We start from the raw sequence: 8,058 nt of genomic DNA, 5'->3' as shown, positions 1-8,058 counted from the left end.
GCGACACCCCCAGCCCTATTTTTTATTCTTTATTTTGGAACAGGGCCTCACTAAGTTGCAGAGGGCCTCACTAAGTAGCTGAAGCTGGTCACAAACCTGTGATCCTCCTGATTCAGCCTCCCGAAGACTGGGATTAATAGCGTGCACCACCGCGCCCGGTAAAGACCCATCCATTGTGCAAGGCCAGTAAAGACTGGCATGAAGAATGGATGAATGGGTGCGTGATGAATTCATGAATGAGAAAATGCACGAATGGATGTGTGGACCAGTGGCTCGGTGCTCCCAGCCTGCTCACCCAGCATCCTGAAGGAGCCTTTGGTTTGGGGGACCAAGTCCGACCCAGGAGTTATGGCTACCAGAGGAGATGAAGTGCGGAGGGTTGGCCAGGCCTTTGCACACCTGTGTTAGGCGGTGGGCGGGGTGCGTGGATGGAGTCCAGGCCGGGCATGCCTGCCAAGGAGTCCGCAGGCTCACACTGTGGCCATCACTGCTGCGGGGGAGAGGGACCCACAATCTTGGCACTGCAACATCTGAGACTCTCAGGGAGGGAAGAAGGAAGTGGCTCGGGACAGCTTGAACCCTGAGAGCAAACCAGAAAACTCAGCATGCAACAGAAATTCCCTCGCAGCGCCTGACTTTGTTCCTCGAACCCAAGCCAAAGTTAGTGGGGTGACTTAAGAATTTTGCTGGACTAGAAATCAGGACACTGGTGTCTGCTTTGCCATGGGCTAAGATAAGCTCTGCTTAACACTTCGGTTTTCTTATCTATAAAATAAATATTTTAGGCTAAAACCCTGCCTTAGGGCATTAAGAACTGTTGGCAAGTTAGGAGCAGGTTTTAAGGTTTGGGTTTTATTGGGTGGTCATATGACTGTTAATTGACACTTGTGGTGTGGGCGAGAAATGCTAAATGTATTCAGTGCCTAGAAGCTAGGAGAACTCAATGAGAAATTGTATTTTTGAATGGTATTTTTTCTTTGTGGTATTAGGAATTGTTCCCAGGGACCTTCTACCTCTGAAGTATACTCTTAGCCCTGTTTTATTTTTATTTTGAAACAGGGTCTCATTAACAATGAGAGTCTCGCTAGGTTGCTGAGGCTGGCCTCAAAATGGCAATCCTCTGCCTGGCGTGGTGGCGCACACTTGTCATCCCGGCGCTTGGGAGGCGGAGACAGGAGGATCGCGCAGGTTCAAAGCCAGTCTCGCTAGCTTAAGAGACCCTGTTTCCAAATAAAAATATAGAAGTAGGTCTGGGAGTATAGCCCGGAGGTAGAAGGGTTTCCAGGAACCCCAGTACCACCAAAAAAACAAAACAAAAAAGTCCTGCAATCCTCTTGCCTCAGCCTCCCACGTACTACTGGAGTTATAGATTCAAAGTTGATATGATGTCTCTCCAGAGACTTGTCTGATTGTAGAGATGAAGGCTCTTCAAATTATTGTTCTGAGCCGGGCATGGTGGTACGCACTTGTAATCCCAGTACTTGGGAGGCTGAGACAGGAGGATCCAGCTTCGCAGCCAGCCTCAGCTACTTAGGCCTTCCACAACTTAGTGAGACCCTGATTCAAAATAAGGAATAAGCCGGGCGTGGTGGCGCAGGCTTGTAATCCCTGCACTTGGGAGGCTGAGACAGGAGGATCGCACAGGTTCGAAGCCAGCCTCAGCTACTTAGTGAGGCCTCCCACAACTTAGTGAGACCCTGATTCAAAATAAAATAGAAAATTGGTCTGGGAGTATAGCCCGGAGGTAAAAGCCTCTGTGTTCCATCTCCAGGACCACAAAAAGAAGGAATAAAAAATTGGGCTGAGGGTATAGCTTGGAGGTGGAATGCCCCTGGGCTCCATCCCCAGCATCACAAAATAAATAAATAAATAAATAAATAAATAAATAAATAAATAAATATTAAAAAAAACTAGCAGAGAGCCTGAGCAGAGGTGGGACACTGGACACAGGATGCACTCTAGCAGGAAATATTCAGGAGATGTGGAAAGCCTGAGAGAAGCTGTAAAGGGAACAGAGCCTGGAACACCAGGAGCTGGGGGAGAATGCGGAGGGCAGAGCATCCATTGTCAGAAAGCAGCACCTTCATCCTGAAAGGCACGCTGAGCTGCCGCTCTAACCTTTCTGACTAATTTGAGCTTGTTTCTCCTGAGGACAGCAGGAAGGACCTAGAGAGCTTCTCAAATGATCTCCACTGCTGAGATGAGAAAGAGTTGAGGGGAGCGGCTGGGATGTGACCTCCCTCTGAGCCACACCCCCAACCCTTTTTATATCTTCTTTGGAAACAAGGTCTGGCTAAGTTGCCGAGGGCTCTAACCTGCGATCCTCCGGTCTCAGTCTCCCAAGCACTGGGCTGACGGCTACACGCCTCTGCGTTCCGCAAGGTTGCTGTGCTCTAAGGAACGCCCCAGCCACCCTCAGGGGGGGCGTTCAGGTCCACGAAGGGAGCGAGCGTGAGCTGTCACGGTGGCGTTCAGCGTCTTTTCTCTGAATTCTTGGCCGTCCAGCTGTCTACTGTGGCATACAGGAGCTGCCCACTTAGGCATGAACTCCCTCCTTCCGGCACATAGTAGGATTGCATGTTCCTACTATGGCACAGATGTGGGACTTTCTTCAGGCCAAGGAGATGAGAAGAGAAGCAAAGTTTCAAAGTTGATGTGATTTCTCTCCGGACAGTTGTCTGTTCCCACATGGTCCCAGGTGGGGGCTGCACTCCAGGGGAGGCAAGACCCTCTGTCAACCTTTTTATTTATTTATTTACTTATTTCGTGGCACTGGGAATTCAGAGAGCATTCTCTCTGAGCTATATCCCCAGCCTTTAAAAAAAAAAAAAATATATATATATATATATATATATATATATATTTTTTTTTTTTTGAAACAGGGTCTTGCTAGGTTGCTGAGGGTCCTCCCCAAGTTCGAACCTGCCATCCTCCTGCCTCAGCCTCCCAAGTGCGGGGATTACAAGCATAGGCCACCACACCCCACCCCTCCACCACTCGTAAACAGAGATGAATAAAAGCTGGATGTGCTGGGTGGGCATGGTGCAGCTCAAAGGTAGACCACCCGGGCTCAATCTCCGGTTCCCCCTCTTTTTTGCTTTCGCAGGAGATGGTCTGAGTCACGTTTTATGTTTCTCCCAGCAGGAGGAAGCGGATCTCTACAGACAAGCCTTGGAGCTAATTGCCGCCTGGAGTGCGTGTCTTTCGCTCCTGGCAGGTGTGAGTAAATCCTAGATGGGTAAGCAGAGAACTGAATAGATGGCTGATAATTAGATCGCTCCATAGGCAGATTGCTATAGAATGGGGAAAAGCCAGGGTTTGTCCATACGTGAAGAAAAAGATGGAGAAAAATCCACACCCAACTCAATGCCACTGATACCCTGCAATGGAAGAAAGGGTTCACTGTTTTTTTAATTCTTTTTTGGTACTAGGGATTGAACCCATGAGCAGTCTACCTCTAAGCTATACCCCCAGCCCTTTTTAATTTTATTTTTTGTTTTGTTTTGGAACAGAGTCTCATGAGGTTGCTGGGTGGGGGTCTTGCTAAGTTGCCGAGGCTGTCTTCAAACCTGCGATCCTCCGCCTCAAGCCTCCCAAGTACTGGGATGACGAGCGTGTGCCATCGTGCCCAGCTTACTTGTACTTTTTATATAGGAGGTTTTCTGTTTCGGGAACAAACTTGGGCTATTGTTTTGGGATTTTCTTTCTCTGGGAAGATGCTGAGATCACCGATTCTTTATGAATGAATGCTGGTTCTTAAAGCCAAAAGTGCTGCCCGCATTCCGGTTGCGTTCTTGCTTAGAGTGGGGAATATATCCTGGGAGGTGGCGCAACCCTGTGATCCTGGCCCTTGGGAGGCTGAGATAGGATTGGAGATTTGAGGCTAGCTTCAGCAACTTAGCGGTCCCCTCAACAACGTAGGCCCTGTTCTAAAATGAGAAATTTTATTTTATTTATTTATTTATTTTTTTGCGAGTCTGGGGATGGAACCCTGGGGCATTTGACCTCCGAGCTACACCCCCTGCCCTATTTTTTATCCTTTATTTTTGAAACTGGGTCTCACTGAGTTGCAGAGGGCCTCACTAAGTAGTTGAGGCTGTCCACGAACCGTGATCCTCCAGGTCTCAGCCTCCTGAATGCTGGGATTACAAGCGTGCGCCACCACGCCCGGCTTTAAAATGAGAAATTTAAAAAGGGCTGGGGGTAAGTAGCTCCAAAGTAGAGTACCTCTGGGTTCACAGGAGAGGGAGCCAAGGCAGGCGGGAGGCGGGAGGCAAGCTGCTTGGCCATCCAGTCCCCCCAGGACCTAGGGCTGAGGAACACAGCTGGGCTGGGGAAGGAGCAGGGTGCAGAAACCCCGGGCCATTGTCCCAAGGGCCCGAGTGAGTCTCCAGCAGGGGGGCCCCTTGGCCCTCCCAGCCCCGACAAGGGCCAACCCAGCTAATCAACTCTATTTTATTTTGTTTTCCTCTTTCACCTTGGAGGCCCTCTCTGTCTTTGTGCGGCTGTAATCTTTCTTAATTAGATAACTGAAATAATCATGCAATTAAGCTGACTCCAACACCCCCTTCCCAGAGTCCACACGCTGGCTTCAGCTGGGCTCCTATTTCCGCCGACTCGGGCTCCTGGCCTCACGCAGGGCCCGAAACAGGTCTCAAACTGCTTTCTCTCCTCCGCCGCCCTGCGCCGGTTCAGTTCATAGGAGCTGCGACTACATTTCAGTTCTGGGAATGTCAAAATAGACTCCAGAGGCAACCAAAAGCCAACGTCGCAGCTGGCACAGACGCAGGGTGGATGCAGCGTTCCGATTCATCTAGGCCTGGTGGCTGCTCACACCTGTCATCCCAGTCCTTGGGAGGCTGAGACGGGGATGGCAGGTTCGAGGCTAGCCTCAGGAACTTGGTGAGACCCTCAGTAACCCAGGGAGACCCTGTTTCAAAAAACAAAAAAATAAGCAGGGTGTGGTGGTGCACACTTGTAATCCCAGCATCTGGGATGCTGAGATAGGGGCTGGCGGTTCACAGCCAGCCTCGGCTGCTTAGTGAGGTCCTTTTGCAACTCAGTGAGACCCTGTTTCAAAATAAAGAATAAAAAATAGGGCTAGGGTGTAGCTTGGAGGTAGAATGCCCCTGGGTTCCATCCCCAGTATCACAAAAATAAATAAATAAATATAAAATGACTGGGAGGGTAGCTTGGTGGTAGTTGCCCATGGGCTCAATCCCAAGTACTATGGAAAAGTTTCTGATTCTCAAGGGTCTGAGTTCCAGTTCCAAGGCCTGGCTTTCTGAAGCTACGATTTCCTCCTGGTGGGATGGGAATAGAAGAGGACCCATCTCAAGGTTGGCATGAGCTGTCACGGAGATAAATGAGGAGAGCCGTCAGCCCCAGCCTGGCACATCCTAAGCCCTCAGTGTACGAGTTTGCTTATTTGTTTATTATGTATTTATTTATTGTGCCGAAGATTGAGCCCAGGGACGTTCTAGCTTTGAGCCACACGCCCAGCCCTTTTTATTTTTTATTGTTTTGCTTTGAAAACAGGGTCTTGCTAGGGTGGGGAGAGTCCTGCCATGTTGCTGAAGTGATCCCCAAACGTGCGCGCCACCTGTCTCAGCCTCCCAGTATGTGCATGACAGGTGTGCGCCACCATACCCTGCAACTTTTTTTTTTTTTTTTTGCAGTACTGGACATTGAACCCAGGGGTATTCTACCTCTGAGCTACACCCTCAGCCCTCTTTACGTTTCTCTTTTTGAAACAGAATCTTGCTAAATTGCTGGGCCTGGTGGCACACACTTGTAATCCCAGCACTTGGGAGGCTGAGACAGGGGGATCGCAGTTTCGAAGCCAACCTCGGCTACTTAGTGAGGCTCTCAGCAACTTAGTGAGACTCTTGTTTCCAAATAAAGTATAAAATAGGTCCAGGAGTAAAGCCCAGAGGTAGAAAAGCCCCTGGGTTCCACCAAAAAAAAAAAGAAAAAAAAAAAGATAGCTAAATGCTAAAGTTGGCCTCAAACCCACAATCCTCCTGTCCCAAGTACTGGAATTCTAGACATGTGCCACCACATTGGGCTCCTTTTTATTTATTTGTTTGTTTGTTTGTTTATTTGTTATTTTGAAATAGGGTCTTGCGAAATTTCTTAGGGTCTCCCTATGTGCAGAGGCTGGCCAGGAACCTGCAATCCTCCGAGTCTCAGATACCTGAGTCTTGGAGATTACAGACTTGTGCTACCAGGCTCAACCTAAGGCTGTTTAAGAGATTTAGCGATAACAGACTTTTCCCTCAGGCAGATTCTCTGCAAGTGAAATTTCAATTAACATTCTTTCTGTGCCTCCCAGGAGGAAAGGGTTCCTGTGGGCAGGCCCTGTCTGTAGCCTCTGTCACAGTAACCCTGGGGATTTACCATAACTACATTGCATGTGTGTGTGTGTGTGTGTGTGTGTGTGTGTGTGTGTGTGTGTGTGTTACTAGAGACTGAACCCAGGGGCATTCCACCTCATGTAGGCTCACTGAGTTACAAAGGGCCTCACTAAGTAGTAGTAGAGGAGGCTGTCCAAGAACCTTTCCCTTTTTGTAACTGATTATTCTCCACTTCCATCCATTTCCCTGCAAATGACAGAATTTCCTCCTCCTCCTCCTCCTCCTCCTCCTCCTCCTCTTCCTCCTCCTCTTCCTTCTCCTCCTCCTCTTCCTCCTCTTCCTCCTCCTCCTTCTTGCAGTACTGGAGATGAAATCCAGGGGTATTCTATCTCTGAGCTACACCCCCAAGCCCTATTTTTTATTCTTTATTTTCAAAGAGTCTTACTGAATTGCAGAGGGCCTCACTGAGTAGCCGAAGCTGTCCACTAACTCGATCCTCCTGTCTCAGCCTCCCAAGTACTAGGATTACATGCGTGCACCACCACGCCCGGCAATCGTGTTCTTCATGGCTGAGTTGCGTTCTACTGTGTATCAATCCCATAATTTTGCACTCCGCTCATCTGTTGATGGACACTTTGGCTGGTTCCATAGTTTGGCAATTCTGAATGGTGCGGCTATAAACCTAGATATGCTACATTACTCTGGTAGTCTGGTTTCAATTCTTTAGGGTGGGTAGAAATTTATTTCTAAAAGACAAAAACAGATTTATTTAGAAAAGCAAGGAATACACACCTTCAAGGGAGAATGTGGGCCATCTCAGGGTGAGGAGAACATTTTGGGGTCCATGGTTTTTCTTTTCTTTTCTTTTTTTTTTTTTTGGTGGTACTAGGGTTCCTGGAAACCCTTCTACTCCGGGTTACACTCCCAGACCTATTTTATATTTTTAATTGGAAACAGGGTCTCTAAAGCCAGCGAGGCTGGCTTCGAGACTGCACGATCCTCCTGTCTCCACCTCCCTAGCGCGGGGATTACAAGCGTGCGCCACCACGCCAGGCACCATGGTTTTCTTTTATAGGCAACTTTTGTAAGGAGTGGGTAGGAGGACATAGGTGAGGATGACTTTAGCCTAAAAGTCCCAAGGTAAGCCGGGCATGGGCTCACACTTGTAATCCCAGCATTCGGGAGGCTGAGACGAGGCCAGCCTCAGCTACTTAGTGAGGCCCTCTGCAACTCAGTGAGAGCCTGTTTCAAAATAAAGAATAAAAAATAGGGCAGGGGGTATAGCTCGGAGGTTGAATGCCCCTGGGTTCCATCCCCATACCTGCATAAATAAATAAATAAATAAATAAATAAATAAATAAATGTCCCAAGGTGAATCAGGAAGGGGTTTTGGTCATCTTCATGGGCCTGCCAGGGACTATCCTGTCTTATCAACAGGATCTCTTGGGTTTAGTCTGTTCAGGGACAGCTAACAGTGCCCAAGGAGACTGGAGACTGCACTTCTGTTGAAACTATTCACGGATAGGATGGCCAACAGTGCCCAAAAGATATTGCTCTTTGGGGTGATGTCTGTCCTTTGACCAGCAGACATCTCTCCTGCTCAACCGTCCTGGGCTGAATAGTTAACGGTTCAAGGTAGTACTTTGCAAGTGAATCAATTTCTAGCACAGTGTCCTCAGATCTCTAGCTGTGGTCTCTGTGT

Source organism: Muscardinus avellanarius (genome assembly GCF_963383645.1).
Source record: "Muscardinus avellanarius genome assembly, chromosome: 22".
NCBI lineage: Eukaryota > Metazoa > Chordata > Mammalia > Rodentia > Gliridae > Muscardinus > Muscardinus avellanarius.
This window is presented reverse-complemented; position numbering follows the sequence as displayed.